Raw genomic sequence first — 23,607 nt, forward strand, 5'->3', positions numbered from 1 at the left:
TTGTTGTGCATCATTTAAATTCCCCTGGGTGCTATTGCAATATTGCCTTTCTGGTAAGCCGCGGTTAGTTGGTATTCTGGCTTGATGGTGAGTTCTCTGTCGCTGTCCCTTGAATTAAAAATGAGATCCTCTCTTCTCCATACATGACTAATGCCCTTGTGAAATCCCTGTCACACTCACACCTGGTCGATGATGGAAGCTCTTTGGTGAAGCATCATTCCCTCTGGAATTGTCAAAAAAAAATGTGTGTACTCTATAAGCACTTCCCATTTAGCTTCAACCACACACATATCAGGTAACTTAACTCCCAGAGGGCCATTATTATCAGGGGCCTTTGAAAGAAAATATATTGAATTTCAGAGCAAAGTACTTAAGACAAATTAGCCAGGGAAAACACAATGAATTGCTTTGCAAAAATTTATTATAGATCTCTATCTCTCTTTTTCTTTCTTTCTTTCTTTCTTTCTTTCTTTCTTTCTTTCTTTCTTTCTTTCTTTCTGTCTGTTTCTGTTTGTCTCTCTTTCTTGGTTTTTTGAAACAGGGTTTCTCTGTGTATCCCTGCCTATCCTAGAACTTGCCCTACAGCCCAGGCTGGTCTTGAACTCAGAGATCTGCCTGCCTCTGCCCCCCAAGTGCTGGGATTAAAGGCGTGCGTGCGCCACCACCTTCCATTATAGATGGTTTCTCAAACAAAGAAGAGCTCATCCTAATTAATCTGTACAGAGTGCAGAGAAATGAGAAAGATCTACAGTCACGTGGGTGGACCAGGCAGAGGAGTAAGCAGTGGTTGTCGCAATGGCAAAAGGGTATTGCAGTAAAAACCCTCAACACACTTAGCAAGGAAGTGACGTGTCTCTCTAAAGAGGATTCTTCAAGCTGCCTGTACCCCTTCCAATATAATGGCAGTAAGAATTTCCCTTCACGTGCTTGGTGGCCTTCAGAGGCATAGGTATGGGGCAATGGAAGAGGTTGGTGGCATCTTTGTGGCATCCATATTTCAAGGGATAACTCAGAAGACAGCACTCAACCAAAATGTAATGTTTCTGTGCTGGCTAGTGTTATGTCAACTTAAAGCTGGGGTCATCTGAAAGGAGGGCCCAGCCCATGGTGGGTGGTGCTACCCCAGGGCTGGTGGTCCTGGATTCTATAAGAAAGCAGGCTGAGCAGGCCAACAAGAGCAAACCAGTAAGCAGCAGCTCTCCATGGCCTCTGCATCCTGACTCCAGGTTCCTGTCGTGCCTTCCTTCGATGATGAATTATAATATGGTTTTGTCAGCCAAGTGTGTGGGGGGAGCTGTGCTTCTATCTTGTCGCCACTTACAGGGGTTACCATTCATGCAAGCCGGAAGTGTGGGATCATGCTGGACTCCTTGAAAATCAAAGTTTATTATGATTTCATTTTATTTCAGTGTGTGTGCGTGCCGTGCGTGTGGTATCTGTGGAAGCCGGACGAGAGCGTTGGGTCCGCTATGACTGGAGATACAGGTGATTGTGCTCGCCTGGCATGGGTACTGGGTAATGAAGTATGGTCCTCTGCAAGAGCAGTAAGTGCTCTTAACTGCTGAGCCATCTCCACAGCTCCCAGACTCCCTCTTAAAATCCAGCTTCTCTGCAACGGTTCCCACTCTCTTACACATCCAGTTTTGTGCCAGCCCAACTCTGGCCTGTACCTGGATGAGTACAATGTTCTCCTACCCCTCTCTGCTCCAGTTCTCAGCACAGTCATTCTTCCTAGGGTAGGAACCTTATGCCGATCGGAGCATCAAGGTTCTCCTTGCCTTCTCTTTCTCACAGGCCTGCATGTCTCAAGCCCAGCCCAAACATCCTCTCTTCTTGGGTGCCTTCCACAAGCCTGCCAGTCTTCTCACGCAGAGGTTTCTAGTCTGTTTGTTAGTTATGGCTCCCCAACTGCTAGAGGGTCATAACTGTCTTCTCTCCGAGACTCTGGAGTGTCTTCGTCAGTAGGCAGTTTTTAATGAACACTTATTATGTGCCAGAGAGTCCCCTGGTGATACGGGGACTACAGTTTCTATTTGCAATATGGTCAAAGAAGAAAGTGTGTGAAGATGACAATATTCACTGTATCTTGAATATTGTGGTACTTGCATCCGTTAATTAGGAAAGGAGCAGAGAGAGGGACACCGACTCCAGAATCTGTTTTCGAAACAGAGCTCATAATCCCAGTGTTGTGTGTAGGGTCCAATCAAGGTTCCGTCTAAGTAGCTTTCAATCTCTTCCATTTCTCCTTGTTCCAGAGGGGTTTGTGAGGGATAGCCTGCTGACCCCTCCCCCTCCGTGTGTGTGTGTGTGTTGGTGTGGTATGTGGTTTATATGTATGTCTTTCCATGTAGGGGTCTTCCTCAATTGCTCCCTGTCTTATTTTAAAAAAAAAAGAGTCTCTCACTGAACTTGGAGTTCATCAATTTGGCTACCCTGGCTGGCCAGGAGCCTACTAGAATCTTCTTGATTCTTTCTCCCTCTTTAGCCCTGGGATTACAGGTATATCCTGCTGTGCCTGAACTTTTACTGCTGGGGTTGGGAACCTGAAATTGGGCCTCATGTTTGTGCAGTAAGCATACTACTGTACTGAGATTTCTTTCCAGACCCTGATTTCCTTCTTTATTGGGAACAATAAGAGTCTGAGAATACTCAAGGTGTACTAAGTTTAGGGGAACAATTCCTTAGGGGTGAAAGTATTTAGTATTAGAATGGAATCATTTCTGTTTAAGGTTATATGTGTGGTCAGGGTACCTCGCAAAGTGGACCAGGTCATATGGAGCTGAGCCAATAGTAAGAATCAGTCCAGCCCTGGTATCAAGATTCCTGTCTTTTCCTGTGCCAGTAGGAATTACATAAAGGTTGAATTCAGTTTTATGTGTAATCATTTTAACTGGAACTCTCTATGTAAATGAGGGATGTGAATTTCTTCATTTTCGTCCTCTATACCTGAATAGAAAAGGTGACTTATATCTGTATAGAAATACGACTTGCTGGTGGGAGGTCTCATTACTTTCTCATCTCGTCTAACTTCACTCTGGCTGCTAGTGTGTGCTCCCAAAGCATCATTTTCCTATTTCATGAGATGAGGAATTAATGTGAAACCCACAGTCTTTCAGGATGAAGAAAATGGCCCACAGTGTCTGTGTTCTTTTTCTATTTTCTTCCCACTGTAGAGCTGTCTTCAATAGAGATACTTGGCTAAAATAAAACTTAAAACATTTCCACATGTCCTTAGAGAATTTTTAAAATACTGTAACCCAGAATTCAGGAGGTGGGGAAGAGAGGCAGAGAAAGGGAAAAGGCAGGGATGGAGGGAAGGAGGGATGGAGAGATGGAGGGAAGGAGGAATGGAGGGATGGAGAGAAGAAAAGATGGATAGATGGATGGAGGATGGAGGGATGGAGGATACAGGGATGGAGGATGCAGGGATGGAGAATGCAGGGATGGAGAGGGAGATGGAAAGAAAATGGCTTAATCCAGGCAAAGGTAATTCAGGACACATGCATGGCCTGTAGCTTTGTGCAATTCAAGAAATATTAAATTTAGAAAATTAACCAAGGGATTTAAAAATATTCTTATCTGTGGTTCCCTTCGGGGCAGCTAACAACCTTAAACAAGGTGTCTTGGGACAAGGCAGGCTGAGATGCACCAAGTCCCATATTTCCTCCATCACCTCCAGATCCTACATCATGGTGGAGTTTTCTTTCAAAAAGTTATTCCTACTAAATCCTTACATTTGCTTGAGGCTGCGTAGATTAAATTCTTTTTCCTCTTCCTACTAGGATGTCAAGGCAGGTAAAGGTTAGTTTTCAGAACTTAAGTGATTAATAATTCAGGTGTTAAAACTTACAGTTCTGTACTGTCTGTGGCCATGCACATACACACATACACATTTTTGGTTTTGAAATATTCTTCTCTCTCACTCTGTTATTTAGGCTGTTCCCCAACTCTTCATCCTCCCAAGAGAGTGCTTCAGTCCTCCAAGTGCTGGGATTACAGGCATGCATAACCACACCCAGCTCTGGATTCAGGCATATAGCCAGGCTGTATAGAAAGTATGTGGCTAGGCTCAACAGAATCTTTATAAGAAATACATTAAGTATAGGGCTCATTTCAGCTTCTTCATGGCCTTCTGCATAACCATGCTGAGCAGGTTCTATCTATCTATCTATCTATCTATCTATCTATCTATCTATCTATCTATCTATCTATCTGTCTGTCTGTCTGTCTGTCTGTCTGTCTGTCTGTCTGTCTGTCTACTTACTTAGTTTTTGAGGCAAAGTCTCACTCTGTAGCCCTGGCCGGTGTGGTACTTGCTTTGTAGACCAGGCTAGCCTCAAATTCCTAAAGATCTGTCTGTCCCGGCCTCTGAGGATGCTGAGAGTCAAGGCCTGCACCGCCTTGCCCAGCTGGTATCAGATGGCCATTAGTTCACAGCCCTTGTCTGACTACTGAACAACACGAATTTATTTGCATGGTTGTCATGAGCAACACGAATCCAGATTATAGTCCAGTGTGAGAAATGGTGGCTCATTTTCTCAGGTCCAGTATCAATGTCTCTATCCAGATCACTTACATGCTGTTGTTTTGTTTTTTTTTTTTCCACTGACTCCGTCATTTGTACCTGCTACACCTCCATGACAGGCAGGTCCTCAGCTCATCGGGCTTGAGGCGATGCACGCTTGGTCTGATTTTCAGTTACAGCAATGTATTCATTCCCATGATACAAAGAATAGCGTTGGGGACCTCAGCATATGCCTCAGGTTTTCTGGAAATACTGCCTTTAGCTACTCCTGCCAAACTGTAACAATTTCTATAGTATTTGTAGGAAGCCAGCTGACAGCTCCATTATGGGGAGTCAAACAAATTCTTAGGGCGAGTTAGAAACAAATCTCAGAGACTGGGAGGAGGAGGGAGAGAAGCTGACTTGAATGACATCATAAAATGCTAGGGGGGAAAAATAAGAATTAGGATCTTCATTGCTCCAGGTACCACTTTTAGTACCAATATAGAAAGGTGCTGGTGACTGCAAGTTACCCTCTGGAGCAAGAGACAGGGTGACCCGCTAGTTGACAGTGACTTTTATATGTTTTTTTAATTTATGAAAAAAATCATTATTTATTTTTATGTGTATTAGTGTTTTGCCTACCTGCCTGCCTGTTTGTCCATATACTATGTGCATACTTGATGTCTGTGGTGGCCAGAATAGGGCACGCAAGTCCCTGAAATTCTAGTAACTCTAGCAAATTCTGGTGGTTGCCAGCCAACAGGTGGGCTCTGGAAACCGAGACTGGGTCCACCTCAGGAGCGGGCAGTGCTCTCAGCTAGCCATCTCTCCAGTGACCTTTTATATTTGATGGTGGTTTTCACAATTAACATTTGCTAGACTTTCTATTACTGTTATCATTCTTCTTCTTACTATTCTAACATGCTAGAAGCAGAGCCCGAGGCCTCATGCATACAAGGGCAAGCACTTACCTCTGAGTATATCTCTAGCCCTGTTAGATGCTACTTAGGGGCCATTTACGGTGAACGTATTCCCTGAGGAGTTGCACCAAGTGTTTTTGTTAAGCATCTCATTCTTCACATTAGGCTGTAATTGAATTAGATAGGTGCCAGCTCTGCATCACATGGTTCTTGTTACACGGAGGGCAGGAGCCCATCAAGTCAACAGGCTTTTCCGAGGGAAAAAAAAAAAAAAAACTTCGAGCCCAACTGGAATTGGAAATCAGTGTTTGAGAATGGTCAACAATGAATTTTATTTGTCTTGATTGATTTAAATGTTGAAATTTGAGATTCTTTCTCTCTTTAATTATGCCCTAGATACAGTAAGCATTTAAATGGGAAACTTCCCAATATCTCTCAAGAGAATGTATCCCAATAGAAACGTGAAATGACCTCACGTGTGCACAATTCTTGATCAAGGCTGAATGCCTACCAGCTAAGAAGGGCCCGGGGATCACAGTGGGCCTAAGAAGTTACAGGCCACTGCATAATGCTGAGGGCCCACATGAGCTGTGCGTGGTGAACCATCTTCTGTGCCTTTGTTATTTGAGGTTTACCCTTTAAAAAGATGTCGCCACGGTGCAAAAAAACTCCAGTCTTTGACTTGAGTGCACTCCTCTGCAGCTGAGTGTTGATGGGGCTGTGTGTTCTAATTAACAGTGTGCGCTTGGCAGCCAGTCAGGGAGTGCTCTCTGCTCAAAAGCTTCCATTTCTCATTCAGCTTTTTAAGAGCCTCTAAATTTAAACATGGAAAAATAGTGAGATTTAAAGAAAATTCAGCATCCCGATTGTAGAAGCAGTCAACCTTTAAATGACAACTCCATCTTTGTCATCAAAGCTGCCATTTTCCCCTGGCAAATATTCCTGACTCCAGTCTTGTACACAGAAAGCTTTATTAGGCTGTTTATAACTCCTCTTACTCTTCCAAAACTCTTACTTGTGGCTGATGCCCTACTTCTGAAGTTCTCTCTTCTGGCTCATCTCTTCCTGACACTCCAAGGATCTGAAAGCCGCCTTCTTTTCTGTCCATCTGTAGATGTGGTTTCATTGGTCTGCCTGGCTGCTTTCCCCTTTCATTTTAAACAGCTTCATCTTACTGTCTGTCAAGACCAACCTCAGCTGTCAAATCATCCAGGAGGTGTTTCTGGGATCCCACCAAGCTTGGCTGTGTACTTTTCCTGGCCATTTTCTTTTAAAGAAGAATTTCCTTTTTTCTGTATAATATTATAAGCTTTCCAACAGCATGGTCCCAGCCACAGGGAAATGTCCATATATATTTGTTTAACAGATAGATACATGAATGGTTGAAGGAAGGGATTTTTTTATTTCAGATATTTCATTTGATTCTATGCTCCCTTTTACTTAAATTGAACTTAATTAAGGTTTATAATGTGAATTTACCTCAGATTCACAGTGTATGTCACCTGCTCTGACCCAGATTAAATATCACACAGCATACATACTTACCTTATAACCTATAAATACAATCTGTTGCTAATTGTTATAATCATTTTCCTCCTCCTCTTCCTTCTCTTCCTCCTCACCACCACAGTAGAAGAGAAAGGAACAAAGCAGTAAACTTTGCAAATGAGCTGAGGAGGAAAGCAGCTGATGGAGAAAGTGTCAAGTAGGAAATGGGGCCCAGCCTGCCCCTGTGGAAATATTGCAGAGAGGTGGGCTGTTCTTGGGTTAAGTAGTGCCACACAGGAATTCTTATAGGAGAGAAATGCTATTCTGATTTTATGATTTTTAGATGAAATCTTTCGGGAGAGAACCTCAATGAGTGCTTGGCAGGTGATTTAGAAACTGAGCGTGGCAATAGACGTGAACACAAAGACAGAGAGTCTAAAGGCAAGCTTGTTGAAGCGGAAATAGTTTCTACAAAGGAGAGGAAAAAAAAAACCCCGAGCAGCCCCATTGCATTTTCAGATGCTCGTTTAACTGTTCAGGCATGAAGAGACTGGGTATTATCTTAAAATCGTCTGCCTGAGCAGGAATGGAAGGCTCTCATCGGCAGCCCGACCAGCAACTTCTACTGTTGCTCAGAAATCACTTATGTTAGTCATGAAGCCAGTCTGTCTCGTTGATTGAAAAAAACAAACAAAAGGAAAATCACAGAGGAAACTTTGACTGTGAACTGCGTGGAGGCTATCATTTTCCTTCCCTGCGTGCGGCTGAGAGCAAAGGAGAATATCATTCTGCATGCTTGCCTAATCAGATATTCTTATTTTCCAGAAGTGATCATCAGTTGGGCTGTGAGCAGGGTCTGCTCCTTTGGTACCTGATAATGATTCCTGTTTTGCTGAAGCTAAGCCATGTTTTTCATTGCGTTTACATATGGGATCTTTGTGACTGTACTAGTTCTAGGCCTGACGTGATACCTAGGTAGGTTAGAATGCAAACAGTATATCAAGATGGATAGCCATGTAGAGGAGGCAGCTACAATACTGAGACAGACACAGGGATGGTTGTGGGAAGGGATTTTTTTTTTCAGATGTTTCATTTGATTCTATGTTAATGACGGGATTATTTTAGAACCCAGGATGGGTAGAAAAGAAAAAGGGCCGTGGAGGCATCAGTGTATAAGTAGTGTTACCACCTCTAGCCCGAGAGACCACAGGAAGGAAAAAGAAGTTTCTGGGATCAAGAGAGAGAATCATGAGAGAGAGAGGCTGCCTGCCTGGAGTTGGAGCTGCAGAGAGAAAAAGTTCTGCTGGCCTCAGAGCTCAACCGCATGGAGGAGCAGCAGGGAGAGAACTACAGCCTGCTGCCTGTGTCAAGAGAATACAATCACGTCACCTCCCGTGACCCAGGAGCTCCACGTCTGAATTCCTGAAAGCTGTGAACAAGTTAATTTACCTGGGAGAACACTGCAATATATATATGAAATATGTATTTCATCTATCTATCTATCTATCTATCTATCTATCTATCTATCTATCCATCTATCTATCTATCTATCTATCTATCAATCATCTATCTTCGAGGCTGGAAAGCTGTGTGACCATTGGAGCCAGTCTGGAGCAAGAGTAGGTCAAGATGTGCTCAAACTCCCAAAATCTCATCCCGAGACTGGCAGGAGTAGGACTGCTTCCTCCCTGCTCGGGCCTGCAGGTTCCAGCGCACATAGCCTTGAGACCCCCCCTCCCTCCGCCATTCTGAGGTAGTCACATAGCCTGGTGGCCAGGTTTCAGGTTAAACTTCCTCTTTCTTTCCAAGGACATGCCAGCAGGCACTTGGAATTCCTCTTCATGCAAATGAAGCATTCCCAGCACCTCAGCCCTAGCCAATGACGTACACTCACCACAAAACCTCTACCCACCCTGCAAGGCTTATATAGCCCTTGTTCTTCCCCTATAAAGAGAGCTGTTTCACTGAAAACTGTCTCTGGAGAAGGCTGTTTCTCCTGCACTCATGCTGACTGAGATCCTGCTTAACCCACATGGCTCCAGCTAAGCTTCCTAACCCAGTCCAGCCCTGTGTACAGGTGTGTCTGCATACCCCAAGGGGAAAAGCAGACCTGGGATGGCATCTATCATCTATCATCTCTCTCTCTCTCTCTCTCTCTCTCTCTCTCTCTCTCTCTCTCTCTCTCTCTCCTGTATATCTATAGTTAGGGTTAAAATATGAGGCCTGTGCTCTACTACTGAGTGGCATTCCAGACCCCATTTTTTTTTTTTTTTTCTGTATCAGGGACTGGACTTAATGCTTCACATACACACATCAGAAAAGAACTCTACCACTGAGCTAGCTGAGCTTTACCTCTAGCTCAACCTTAAGGATCATGAGATGGGTTGTTCTGGAATATCCTGGTAGGTTCGATGAAGTCTCAAGGGTCAAAATCTAAGAAAGACGAAAGGATAGAAGCAGAGGTCAGAGAGGACAGAAGATGCTAAACTGCTAAACTGGTGGGTCTGAGGATGGAGGAATGGGCTAGGCGCCAAGGCAAGCAGGTGGCCCAGGACACTGGCAAAGGCAACATTTTCCCCAAAAGTCTGTTGAAGAATTCAGTGCTACCAACTTGACATCTCCCTTTTAACGCAGGGAAACAAATTGGACTTTTGACCTCTAGGATTGTGAGATAGCAAGTTTGCATTGTTTTCAGCCACTAAAGTTGTGGTCATTTACTATAGCACAAATACAAAAACTAATGTACACAGTCCCTTTCTGCTGGTATTTCTCAGTGGCAAGATCTAACACATACTGGAAGCCAAGAGAATTTGGGTGATCCAGACATAGCCATCACCCCTGGGTGACAGCATAGTGCAGGGAAGAAAAGGAAGAGAATCGAATGAGAAGGAGGATTATAGGAAGAACCGACGTTGGGGTGCAGTGTGGGTGGGGATAGACATTGAATGAATATGACAAGTGGTGAGACAGATGAGAGGCTGAAGAAATAATCCAAGGGCAAGACATCAAAGTCAGGTGGTGTCTACTCCCAACTCGCGTTGGAAAGGTGGTTGTTAGGAAGCTTGCGATGTAATTAGCTATCCCTTTTGAAACTGCCCAAGACCTCAGCGCTCCCCTTGCGTCCAGCCATTTGCCGTCTCTGTGCACTCCACTTTCTGAATCCTCTGTAGTAGCTTTTCTTTCCCGCTACCTCCACTCCGCACTTACTGCCCCTCCCTTCTTCCCGCCCACATGGTCAATGTTTGGACTGCTTCCAAGAAGGCACCGTCATGTTATGCAGCCCACTTCTGGTTTTGTGTTTCTCCTCTTCAAACACCCGCACTCATCCTCATGTTCCTTGAACAGACTTGGGGCTACAAGGCTCCTGTGACCCTTGAAGCCCCTGACATAGCTTATTCCCACGCCAGATCCTGCGTTCAGTGGTCCGTTTCTTATCCTTCCTGACTTTCCTACTTGACCTTTTTGTTGTTGTTATTGTTTTGCTTGTCTTGTTTTGTTTGGCTACTATCTTCAGTGAACCATATCATTCTTATTAATTTTCCTGATCTTCTAACCTCATCTTTTAATCATGGCCACTCTTCATGGTTCTAATCAGATTCTCCATGAAGCCATCACTGGCTATTGCAGGGACAATTCCTCCTCCTTTCTCTCTGGTCCCACTACACTGTAGCTTGCCTCTCTTATAGCTCTCAGGGCACTGAAACCTTTCTTCGGTGTTGATATGTGTGTTTTATTCCTTCTACCTCTCAACCTGCTAAATTGTAAACTCTTGGAGAGTGGAATTATATCTTTGTAGCTCCTGGTAGTAGTGTTGTATTGCTTAAAAATAACAAAGAGTAAAATCTACTAACAAGAAGGGGCAAACATTAGTCCTGTTCCCACTGGTGGAAGAGGGAGACACTGAAGAGAGGTGACAGTGTGTGGCAGACAGAGAGGAGGCCATGAGGGCAGAGTGCCTTGAGGCAGCCTGCGCCTAAGACACTGCTGATAAAAGTGTATGGCATGAGATGAGGGCTTCATGATTAGTTCTTAAATAAATACATACATACTTGACTTTGGGCAAAACTAAAGTTGACTTCTGTGAAATCAAGGCCTCAAACATTTCTAATACTTATGATTTTAAGAAGGTACAGAAAGTTATACAAGTGAAACCAACACAATCTTCTTAGGTTAGGCTCACGAGAGGCAAACCTGCAAGAGCAATGCTTCTCCAGCACGTGTCTGGGAAGGACACAGCCACAAGGTGGAGGCATCCATTCGCTTTTAGCATTGCTATGTCTGCTCACATAACTGGCTAGAGGCAGACGCGGTGATTGTTCCTGCGAGAAACGCTGGGAAATACGCTCCTAGGGAACTTCTAATAAGACCCTGTGGAGTACAGCCAGAGGGCAGAGATCATGCTCTGTGTTTTTATAATATCTCTTGTAGCATTTAGTATGTATGTGTGTGTTTGTCTGTGTTCATGCATGTGTAGGCAAGTGAGCAGAAGCAATTTGTTCGTAAATATGGTGGATAAACAAGGAGAAGGAGCAGCTGGCATTGGTTGTTATTCTCCACTCACCGCTATGGTCTGGGATGAATTCACCAATTTCATGCACAGGAAACCTGATTCCCAGCATGCCAGTGTTGGGGGTAGGGCCCTTGCTTAGGGAGGTACTCCTGCCGAGTGGATGGATGATAAGGGCTATTGGAGTGGCTTTGCACTTTTGCCTTCTCTCCTGCTTACACTGAAGAGAGCGCACACTAGATTCTGGGACTTGGACTTCCCAGACCACACCACAGAAAGAGACTGAGGCTCTTCCTAATGCTGTTCTCAGATACCTTCCTGTAGCAATAGGGAGACATCCACAAACCACACATGGTGAGGTGGAGGGCAAGGAGCCCACATTTTTTTCCCTCTGGATTTTATTTCCCTTACTCTGAGCTTTAGAAAAAAGTAGGGAATGATGAAAACAACAACAACAACAAAAAAACCAAACACCTAGTTTATGGTGGGAGTACAAGGCTAATTGTAGGTTCTCTGATTTCTATCTACTCCTTCTGAAGATACTTTAGTGCCCGCAGCAAGGGAAAAAGACAGTGTTGCTCATTACTTGAAGGAGATACAATGGAGATGCTTATGGCCGATTATTTACCTTTGGGGTTGTTCTGGCCAATTTTATGTCAACTTGATACAAGCTAGAATCATCAAAGAGGAGGGACTTAACCCAGGTAGAATCATCAGTAAGGAGGGAGCCTCAGTTGTGAAAATTTCTCCATAAGATCCAGCCATAGCCAAGCCTGTAAGGTATTTTCCTAACTAGTGATTGATTGGGGGGGGGGGGGCAGCCCATTGTGGGTGGTGCCATTCCTGGGCTGGTGGTCCTGGGTTCTATAAGAAAGCAGGCCGAACAAGCCATGAGGAACAAGCCAGTAAGCAGCATCCCCCCATGGCTTCTGCATCAGCTCCTGCCTCCAGAATCCTGCCCTGTTTGAATTTTTGTCCTGAATTCCTTTAATGACGAAAAGCACTGTGGAAGTGTAGGCCAAATGAACCCTTTTCCTCCCCAGGGTGCTTCGGTCATGGTGTTTCATCACAGCAATAGAAACCTTAACTAAGACAGGGGTGTGGCTTTAAAACAAGAGGGAGAGATGAGGGTCAATATAATCAGAGTGCGTTATCCGTCTGAAAATGTCATAATGAAGCCCATTATTTTGTATAATTAAAGTAGGCTACTAAAACGTACATAATCACGTCCCAATTAGCTCCAGTCCATCCAATCATGAGTGAGAATTCAGCAGATAACGGAGTGAGGACAGCACAAGCCTCGTCAGCAACTAATGGCTCTGAATGTCCCTGATCCCTTTAACCTTCCTCCTCAGATGACTGTGAAAACACCATGAAATCTCAATCAATCAACAGCATCACTCATGTCCTTGTGCGGCGTTTGAACCACGCCCAAAGAATACATAACCAGGAGCGATCCCGGCGGTAGCAGGCACTGAGGTGTACTGTCTTGGCCATAATGGACACATAGCCTTTCACCAAGAGTTAAGTTTCAAGACGGCTCTCTGGAGAACCTTTCCTCGTCGCCCCGATATTCAGTGTTATCAGCAATGCGTGTGTTGATTATAATAATCTTTCCATTGAAGTGCTAATGCTAAATAAATAGAAAGCCAGAGGATCGGCGTGCCACCACCATCATTAGGATACACAAAATAAACATTATCTATTTATTTTCTTTTACTACTTAAAGTCACATATTAATTACTTAAATTTTTGAAACTCGGAATGTATCCGAGTGTCTGAAAAAAAATCTTGTTTCTGTTCGAGCTAATTCAGATTGTCCATCCAAGCATGAGAACAGCTGAGCTATGAAATTGGGCAGCATGTTTTCTGGCAATAATGAGCAGATAATATTCCTTAGGAGTATTTAAGTGACATCACTATCGATAGGTTAATTGGAAATAAAAATGTAAAGCTTTCGTAAATCATGAGACTAAAAAGCCCCTGGATTATGGTAGCTTTGCAATGTACTTTTGGAGCTCTCCCACGCTGAGGTTTAGGTTAATAATTGTCTGATTAGCACAATGGTGACTGCTCTCAGGATTCCACAACAAGACACCATTTCCAAAGGGAGCTTTCCCATACATCGCTTGACTGGTGTGTGTTGCTCTCTCGCTCTTCCTCTCTTAAGGTTTTGGAAACTGACTCCCTCATCTAATGATATGCATAGAATGCTGAGTAGAGGAAAGAAACAATGTGAGGTGAGGGCATGAGAGCTGGCTGCGGTTGGGAGTGCTCGGAGCCCAGTACCCCTTGTTTGTATTTAAGAATAATGAGGTGAGAGGCAGCCGAAGTGATAACGCTCTATCAGGCATCCCAGCCAGACTAAAAATAATTCGAAGCTTTCTATGTGAGCATCTTTTCTTACACTACCAGCTCCGTGAGTTTACAGTCTTGTCTCCATGTAAAATTCTCAGTCAGTTCTCTAAGCGCTGATGAGGTGGTGACCCACCCAGATGAAAACTGCCGGCCCTTTGCGACAGTTCGCACATGTTCCACGTCGTTTTATGGCAGACTCTTTGGAGATGTGTTAGGAACAGGAGCACATTTCATTCTGAAAGGAACAAGCCGACAACTCTCTGGTGGGAGGGAACCGACAGAAGAATTTAGAGTTAACTCTGGAAAAGAAAACTCTGCTCTGTCACGGGGAGCTGGTGAATGAGTAACACAGACTAAGTGCCACTGCTATGAAGATATGAAATTAATTTTCTGCGTTACTATTTCATTTGAACCATCCATATCGCTGTTGTTTATATTACTCTTGTTTGGTAATATTTTACACCCGTTGGGCTAACATCCTTACTACTGTGTGAGCATTTGAGAATCATTTTGGTCCATCTCACAATGCTCCCCCCGTGCCTGTTTGCCATGTCAGATGTCTCTCTTGTTCGTCTCTTCCACAGTGTTTCCTGTACTTTTATGTAACCATTGGCTTTGTGTCAGGGATGGCTCCTCAGGCCTGCCTTAGCTCACCGCTGATACTTTCAGGGGCTGTTCCCTGCAACATCTCAGAGCAGTCCTGTGCTGTCAACGATGTCTGTGGTGCTGTAGATTCATCTTACAATGTGGTATCCTCGATGCCAAGAGGACTGAACACAAACATGTAAATGGAGAGCCCAGCCTCTTTGCTCATCCTAGAAAAACAATTCTGTAGGTTTGTTCTGATGAAGGGTCCTTATTTTCTAATCACCTTTGTTTTCCCAAGAACGTCACGTTGCTATTATAAGTGGTTTGATTAAACTGTCTCTGGCCACTGAGGCATAAATATAAAATTGATTAATTTGTCCAATAATTGCTACCAGCTGTGCTCTGTCAGCCCCTGTTTCTTCCCTGCTGGGTAGCAGTTCAATTCCATTATTTTTCAACCTTTTAAGCCATTAAAAAGGATAATGCAATATCAGAAGATGCTTCCCCCACTCTCCTGCTTTGATACAGACTAGATGGAAGGGTTGAGTTACTTAAGTGGATGAAAAGGTTTTCTTTACCCATGTTCTGAGCTCTCTCTCCTCTTTACCTCCTCAACCTTATAGAGAGGCTCTGGAGGTCGGCTTCATTTCCTTGAGCAATCAAGAGTTGCTGCTCGCCAGGTCTAGCCTGCCCTCTTCTCTGCATTTGATGTATGCCTTTCTTTTCTTCCTGTCTTTCTAACTCTGTGACATGCTTACACCACGTGTAATAAATAATGCTGGAGTGTTTTAGAGTTTTACATAAATACCATCACAGACATGATTCTGTAACATCCTTTTTAAACTCAATATTATGTTGTTGAAATGCATCCAATTAGAAACTACAGTTTACTCATTTAAGCTACTATATAATACTGTATTATATAAATGGCTTACTGCTTACTTTTATACTCTGTTGATATCCATCTGGGACCCACTCCTACACTTACAATGAAAACCCATGTTACAGTGAATATTGTCTCCTAGTATAGGTGAGTAAAATAAGACTATATAGTTGGGCGAAACGGCTCACTTATATGTAAATGTATATATCTAAGTTGATTGCACGATGCCAGTTTTCTCTCTAAAACCACACCGATTTACACTACCCCCACTAACCAAGAACCGTCCCCAGTCTCTCAGGATATTGTCTTTGTTTAGAAATGCAACCAAGGACCATGTATGGATATAACCTAGAACCTCCACTCAGATGTAGCCTGTGGTAGCTTAGTAACCAATTGGTTTCCCAAAGTGAGGGGAACAAGGACTATTTCTAACAGGAACTCAATGACTAGCTCTTTGGCCTCCCCACCCGCAAGGGAGGAGCAGTCCTGTTAGGCCACAGAGGAGGGCTTTGCAGCCAGTCCTGAAGATACCTGATAAAACAGGATCAGATGAATGGGGAGGAGGTCCCCCCCATCAGTGGACTTGGAAAGGGGCAGGGTGGAGATGAGGGAGGGAGGGAGGGAGGGATTGGGAGGGAATGAGGGATCAGGACACGGCTGGGATACAGAGTTAATAAAATGTAACTGATAAAAAAAATAAAATTTAAAAAAAAAAGAAATGCCAGCTTTTATTTTTATTCTTTAGCTTTTGCCAATTTGATAGACGACAATGCTATCTCAGTTCTTTAATATGTATTTTCATGATGGCAAACATCTTTTCAGGTTAATTTTAGTCATTTGGGATTTTTTTTTAATAAATGTTTTGATTCTATACTTTCCTTATTGTTTCTTTTTGGCTTGTAGTTTTTGTAATACATACAAGTTCTTAAAAATTATTTATATGTGCTCAATCCTTATTCAGAGGGGCAAATGGGATAGACATCAAAGTGGGAGAAGACAGGGAACAGGACAGCAGCCTACCTCAGAGGGCCTCTGAAAGACTACTGACCAGGGTAATGAGGCAGATGCTGAGACTCATAGCCAAACTTGGGGCAGAGTGCAGGAAATGTTATGAAAGAAGGGGGCAATAGAAAGATCTGGAGGGGACAGGTGCTCCACAATGAGACCAATAGAACAAAAAATTCTGGGCCCAGGGGCCCCTTCAGAGATTGACACTCCAACCAAGTTCCATGCATGGAGATAACCTAGAACCCCTGCTCAGATGTAGCCCATGGCAGCTCAGTCTCCAAGTGGGTTCCCTAGTAATGGGAGCAGGGCCTTTCTCTGACATGAACTCAGTGGCTGGCTCTTTGATCACCATCCCCTGAGGGAGGAGCAGCCTTATCAGGCCACAGAGGAAGACAATGCAGCCAGTCCTGATGAGAGTTGATAGGCTAGGGTCAGATGGAAGGGGAGGAAGACCTCCCATATCAGTGAACTAGGGGAGGGGCATGGGGGAGAAGAGAGTAGGAAAGTGGGACTGGGTGGAGATGAAGGAGGGGGCTACAGCCTGGATACAAAGTGAATAAACTGTAATAAATAATAAATAAATTAAAAAATAAAAAATCAAAAAATTATTTATATGTTCTAGGTAACATTCATTTATTCCAATTTTCGAAGGCAAATTTATTTTAAAACACAAATTGTTTCCAAAATGTTTGGGTTACACTCAGTGAGACCATGATCAGAATTCAGACTTAAGAACAATGCCTTCACTTCCTTTCCCACTTCACTTGTGTGGTATTAAAAATGCATTAAATACCAACCACTAACTCAAACATTTTAATTGCAATTTACGGACAAAGGTTTTACTAGGAGTTATTTCACAGCTGTGTAGGAGATCTTTAGAAAATGAAAAGTTTTTTTTTTTCAAAGAAATTAGTCATATAAATGAAAGTGGAATTATATTACCCATCGTACCATTTCCTTAGTAAAGTATTTGGAGAATAACTGAGTTACAAAGGAACGGCACTTTTGTCTTATATTGCATAACTTGCAATAGCAGTCCCTTTGATATCCTACAGCCTGTTCAGAAATGGGATTTACTTAGGAGTAAAGATCAGACTTAAATAGGGACGTTTTGAAAGGTCCCCCTTTTAAATTAAGATCTTCTCAACAAAGCATCAGTAAGTCATAGAAAAGGTAGCCCTTTGCCCTTCTGAGAAAACACTGATGACGTTTATCATAACAGTGATGTGCATGAGATTTTATAAAACGACAACAGAGAACAATGTGCCCCAGGCTCTTATTCAGCAAGACTCCCCACTGTTAGCCTAGGAAGGCCTGGCAGGCTTTCTGTCCACTGGCCTAGGTGATGCTGTGTTCTTTTGGACTTTCCAATGCATTTCTACTTTCTAGTTTAACTTTTCTCAGGCTAAGAGTCACTTTCACTTGGATACCTAAGAAATAAATAGAAAATTTACATGGATTGGTTATATATACTCCTTTAGTTTTGTTAGTATTTGACTTATATATTACTTATATATTACTCTGTTATTAGGTGCCTTTGTATTTATGATTGTTGTATCTTAATGGGTTGACCACAATTCACCTGTACATCTTTTTATAATTACTTTGACTCCTGTTATGCTTTTACTTCTCTTTCCATTTACAAGTAATAGGATTTTTTCATCATTCCAGTATCATTCTACTAGTGCTCTTAAATCTTCTCGGTGATGAAACACTGAAAAATTTCCCTCTACATCAGGAGAAAAGGTTGGATGCTTACTCTCTCTCTCTCTCTCTCTCTCTTTCTCTCTTTCCTGGAGTAGGATATCATGTAGCCCAGGCTGGCCTTGAATATACTAAATAGCTGAGGATGGCTTTGAATTCTTGATCTTTCTGCCTCCACCTCCAGAGTGCTGGTATCATAGGAAGGCACCCAACTTTCTGGTTTATATGGCGCCAGGGATTAAACTCAAGGCTTCAAGCATGGTAGGCAAGCACTTTATGAACTGTGTCACAGTGCCAGCACCGAGGGTACGCACATTTATCTTTGTTTAGTTTTAGAAGCCCTACACAGATCAAATAGACAAGAATATGTAATAAAAGACATGTAAATTAGAAACAAAGAAGTAGAAATATTTTTAGTACGTGGTATGATTTTTTTAAAGGAAAGTAAAGGATCTACCAAAAAAAAAAACCTGTTATAACTAACAAGTGAATTTTGCATAGTTGTAAAGCAGACAATCAACATATAAAAATAATTGTGATCCTATACATTAAAAATTAGCTAACAGAGAAAGAAATGAAGGAAAAAATCTTCATTTTCAAAAGCTTTAAGAAATAAAATACTTGCTGGACGTGGTGGCTCATGCCTTTAATCCCAGCACTCAGTGAGGCAGAGGCAGGTAGATGGCTGTGAGTTTGAGGCCAGTCTGGTCTACAAAATGAGTCCAGGACAGCCAGGGCTACAAAGAGAAATCTTGTCTCAAATAAAGCAAGCAAACAAACAACAACAACAAAAAAGAAATAAAATATTAAGGAAAACATTAAGCCAATGAAGTGAAAGATGTAACATACCTAACATTTGTGTTTTATAGTTTCTAATACATTGATAAAATAAATTGAAAAATATCAATAGATGAAATATATATCCAGGTGAGAGGAAGAATTCATATTGTTAAAATGTCTATACTATCCAAAGAGATCTACAGGATTAATGTTATCTCTATGAAAATTCCAATGACAAATTTTACAAAAGCAGAAAAATAGAAATTGATTTTGGAATTTATGCAGGACTACAAAAGAATTGAGATATTAAAGTAATCTTGAGAATGAAGAATAAGGCTGGAAGTGTCACATAGTGATTTAAAGTCTTATTTTATTACAAAGCAATAGTAATTAAGACAGTACAATACTATATAAAAGTATACTTATAGATATAAAAAAATTCCCCAGGTAAGTTTGTACACATATAGCTGACTAATCTTTACAAAGGCACAAAAAATATGACATGAATGGAGTTGGAAAACCCAGGTATCTCCAAGGATGTGAAAAAATTATACCATTATAAAAATAAACTCAAAATAAATTCAACACTTAGACATAGGATTTGAAGCTGGGAAATGTCTAAAGGAAACACAAGGAATAAAATTCTTTTTTGTTTTTGTTTTTATTTTTTTATTATTATCATTTATTATTACAATTTTTTCAATTTGTATCCCGGCTGTGACCCCTCCCTTGTCTTCTCCCAATCCTACCCTCTTTCTCTCTTCTCCCCCTATGCCCCACCCCTAGTCCACGGATAAGGGAGGTCCTCTTCCCCATCTATTTGACCCTAGTCTAACAGGTCTCATCAGGCCTGGTTGCATTGTCTTTCTCTGTGACCTGGCAAGGCTGCACCCCCAAGAGGGAGAAAATCAGAGAGCCTGTCACTAAGTTCATGTTAGAGAAAGCCTCCACTCCCCTTACTAGGGACCCCACTTTGATACTGAGTCTATGGGCTACATCTGAGCCTGGGTTTTAGGTCCTATCCATGCATTCTCCTTGGTTGGGGTATCATTCTCTGAAGGATCCCTGGGCTCAGTTTTTTTTTTTTTTTTTTTTTTTTTTTTTTTTTTTTTTTTTTTTAGCTCCTGTCCCCTCCAGATCTTCCTATCTCCCCCCTCTTTCATATGATTACCTGCACTCTGCTCAAAGTTTGGCTATGAGTCTAGATCAGTAGAGTCTTTCAGAGGCCCTCTATGGTAGGTTCCTGTCCTGTTCCCTGTATTCTCCTGCTTCCAATGTCTAGCGTGTTTGTCTTTCTGAGTGAGGATCTTTCTGAGGGTCTTTCTTGCTGTTTAGCTTCTTTAGTGCTATGGATTTTAGTATGTTTATCCTATATTATATGGCTAATATCCGCTTATGAAAAAGTATATACCATGTGTGTCTTTCTGCTTCTGGGTTACCCTACTCAAGATGATCTTTTCTAGTTCCCACTATTTGCCTGCAAATTTCACTATTTCCTTCTTTTTAATTGCTGAGTAGTATTCCATTATGTAAATGTATGACAATTTCTGTACCCATTTCTCCATTGAGGGACATCTAGGTTGTTTCCATATTCTGGCTATTAAGAATAGAGCTGCTATGAACATGGTTGAGCAAATGTCCTTTTGTATACTTGAGCATATTTTGGATATATGCATAGGTATAGCTGGATCTTGAGGTAGCACTATTCCTAATTTCTGAGAAAGTATCAGATTGATTTCCAAAGTGGTTGTACAAGTTTAAATTCCCACCAGCAATGGAGGAGGGTTCCCCTTTCTCCATATCTTCTCAAGTGTAGTCACTTGAGTTTTTGATCTTAGCCTTTCCGATGGGTGTAAGGTGAAATCTCAGGGTTGTTTTGATTTGCATCTCCTTGATGACTAAAAATGTTGAACATTTCTTTAAGTGTTTCTCTGCCATTTGAAATTCCTCTATTGAGAATTCTCTGTTTAGTTTTGTACTCTATTTTTAAATTGGATTACTTGGCTTGTTGGTTTTTAACTTTTTTATATATTCTGGATATTAGCCTTCTGTCAGATATAGGATTAGTGAAGATCTTTTCCCAATCTGTAGGCTGTCAATTTGATCTGACAACAGTGACCTTTGCTTTATAGAAGCTTTTCAGTTTCATGAGGTCCCATTTATTGATTGTTGCTTTTAGAGCCTGTGCTGTTGGTATTCTGTTCAGGAAGTTGTCTCCTGTGCCAATGAGTTCAAGGCTCTTCCATTCTTTTTCATCTAACAGATTTAGTGTGTCTAGTTTTATGTTAAGGTATTTGATCCACTTGGACTTTAGTTTTGTGCAGGGTTTTAAACATGGATCTATTTGCATTTTTCTACTTGTAGACATCCAGTTAGACCAGCACCATTTGTTGAAGATGCTGTCTTTTTTCCATTGAATAGTTTTGGCATCTTTGTCAAAAATCAAGTATCTTGATTTATTTCTTGGTCTTCTATTTGATTCCATTGATCCACCATTCTGTTTCTATGCCAGTTACCATGCAGTTTTTATTACAATTGCTCTGTAGTACAGCTAGAGATCAAGGGTGGAGATATCTCCAGAAGATCTTTTTTTGTAGTAGATTGTTTTAGCAATTTTGGGTTTTTTGTTTTCCTTATGAAATTGAGACTTTTTCTTTCAAGTTATGAAAAGAATTGTGTTGCATTGAATCTGTAGATTGCTTTTGGTAGGATGGTTATTTTCACTACGTTAATCCTACTGATCCATGAGCATGGGAGATCTTTCCATCTTCTGATATCTTCTTCAATTTCTTTCTTCAGAGACTTGAAGTTTTTTTCATACAGGTTTTTCACATGCTTGGTTAGAGTCACTGCAAGGTACTTTATGTTTTTAGTGGCTATCATGAAGGGTGTTGTTTCCCTAATTTTTTTTCTTGGTCCTTTGTCTTTGGTATATAGAAGGGCTTCTGTTTTTTTTTTTTTTTGTTTTTTTTTTTTTTTTTTTTTGAGTTAATTTTGTATGCAGTCACTTTGCTGAAGGTGTTTATCTGGTTGAATTTTTGGGGCCACTCATGTATACTATCATATCATTTGCAAATAGTAAAACTTTGACATCTTCCTTTCTGATTTGTATCCCCTTTATCTCCTTTAGTTGTCTTATTGCTCTAGCTAGGACTTCAAGTACAATGTTGAAGAGATATGGAGAGAGTGGGCAGCCTTGCCTTGTCCCTGATTTCTGTGGGATTGATTTAAGTTTTTATCCATTGAGTTTGATGTTGGCTATAGGATTGCTGTATATTGCCTTTATTATATTTAGGTATGTGCTTTGCATCCCTGATCTCTCCAAGACTTTAAACATGAATGGGTGTTGGATTTTTGTCAAATGCTTTTTCGGCATCTAAGGAGATGATCATGTGTTTTTTTTTTTTTTCTTCATTTTGTTTATATGGTAGATTACATTGATAGATTTCCATATATTGAACTACCCTTGCATGCCTGGGATGAAGCCTACTTGGTCATGGTGGATGATATCTTTTATGTGTTCTTGGATTTGGTTTGTGAGTATTTTATTGAGTATTTTTACATCAATGTTCATAAGAGAGATAGGTCTGAAATTCCCCTTTTTTTGTTGGGTCTTTGTGAGGTTTAGGTACCAAGGTGACTGTGGCTTCATAGAATGAGTTTGGTAATGTTCCTTCTGTTTCTATTTTGTGAAGAGTATTGGTGTCAGCTCTTCTTTGAAGGTCTGATAGAATTCTGTGCTGAAACCAGCAGGCCCTGGGTTTTATTTAGAAGGGGGACTTTTGATGACTGCTTCTATTTCCTTGGGGGATATAAGACTGTTTAACCTATTTACCTTATCTTGATTTAATTTTGTTAAATGGAATATATCAAGAAAAGTGTCCATTTCATTTAGATTTTCAAACTTTGTGGTGTATAGGCTTTTGAAGTAAGACCTAATGATTCTTTGGATTTCCTCGGTGTCTGCCGTTATGTCTCCCTTTTCGTTTCTGCTTTTGCTGATTTGGATAGTTTCTCTCTGCCTTTTAGTTAGTTTGGCCAAGGGTTTGTCGATCTTGTTGATTTTCTCAAAGAACGAGATCTTGGTTTTATTGATTCTTTGAATTGTTTTCTTTGTTTCTAATTTATTGATTTCAGCCCTGAGTTTGATTATTTCCAACCATCTACTCCTCTTTGTTGTGTCTGCTTCTTTTTTTACTAGGGCTTAGAGGTGTGCCATTAAGTTGCTTGAATGCGCTGTCTCAAACTTCATTCTGAAGGTACTTAGTGCTATGAACTTTCCTCTTAGCACTGCTTTCATTGTATCCTATAAATCTGGGTAAGTTGTGCCTTCATTTTCATTGAATTTTAGGAAGTCTCTAATTTCTTTGTTTATTTCTTCCCTGATCCAGCTGTCACTGAGTAGAGAGTTGTTTAGTTCCCATGCATGTGTAGGTTTTTTGTTATTTCTGTTGTTGCTGAGGTCTAGTTTTAGGCCATGATGGTCTGATAGGATACAAGGGATTAATTCAATCTTCTTGTATCTGTTGAGGCTTGCTTTGTGTCTGACTATGTGGTCAGTTTTGGAGAAGATTCCGTGGGGTGCTGAGAAGAAGGTATACTCTTGGTTTTGGGTGAAAGGTTCTGTAGACATCTATTAGGTCTATTTTTTTTTTAAGAAAAAAAAATAGGATATTAGGTCCATTTGATTTAAGATCTCTGTGTCATTATTTCCCTAATTAGCTTCTGTCTTGATTATCTGTCCATTGTAAGAATGGAGTGTTGAAATCTCCCACTATTAAGGTGTTGGGATAAATGTGTGATTTGAGCTTTATTAATGTTTCATTTACAAATACAGGGTCTCTTGTATTTGGGGCATAGATGT

General features: G+C 41.4%; 1 protein-coding gene across 10 annotated transcripts in view; it reads right to left on the bottom strand.

Annotated features, from left to right (window-relative positions):
• Magi2 (membrane associated guanylate kinase, WW and PDZ domain containing 2) overlaps window positions 1–23,607 on the bottom strand; it is a 1,408,809-nt gene that overhangs the window by 56,058 nt on the left and 1,329,144 nt on the right. The gene's annotated exons all lie outside the window — the stretch shown is intronic.

The sequence above is a fragment of the Meriones unguiculatus genome, chromosome 21 (assembly GCF_030254825.1).
Source record: "Meriones unguiculatus strain TT.TT164.6M chromosome 21, Bangor_MerUng_6.1, whole genome shotgun sequence".
Lineage (NCBI taxonomy): Eukaryota > Metazoa > Chordata > Mammalia > Rodentia > Muridae > Meriones > Meriones unguiculatus.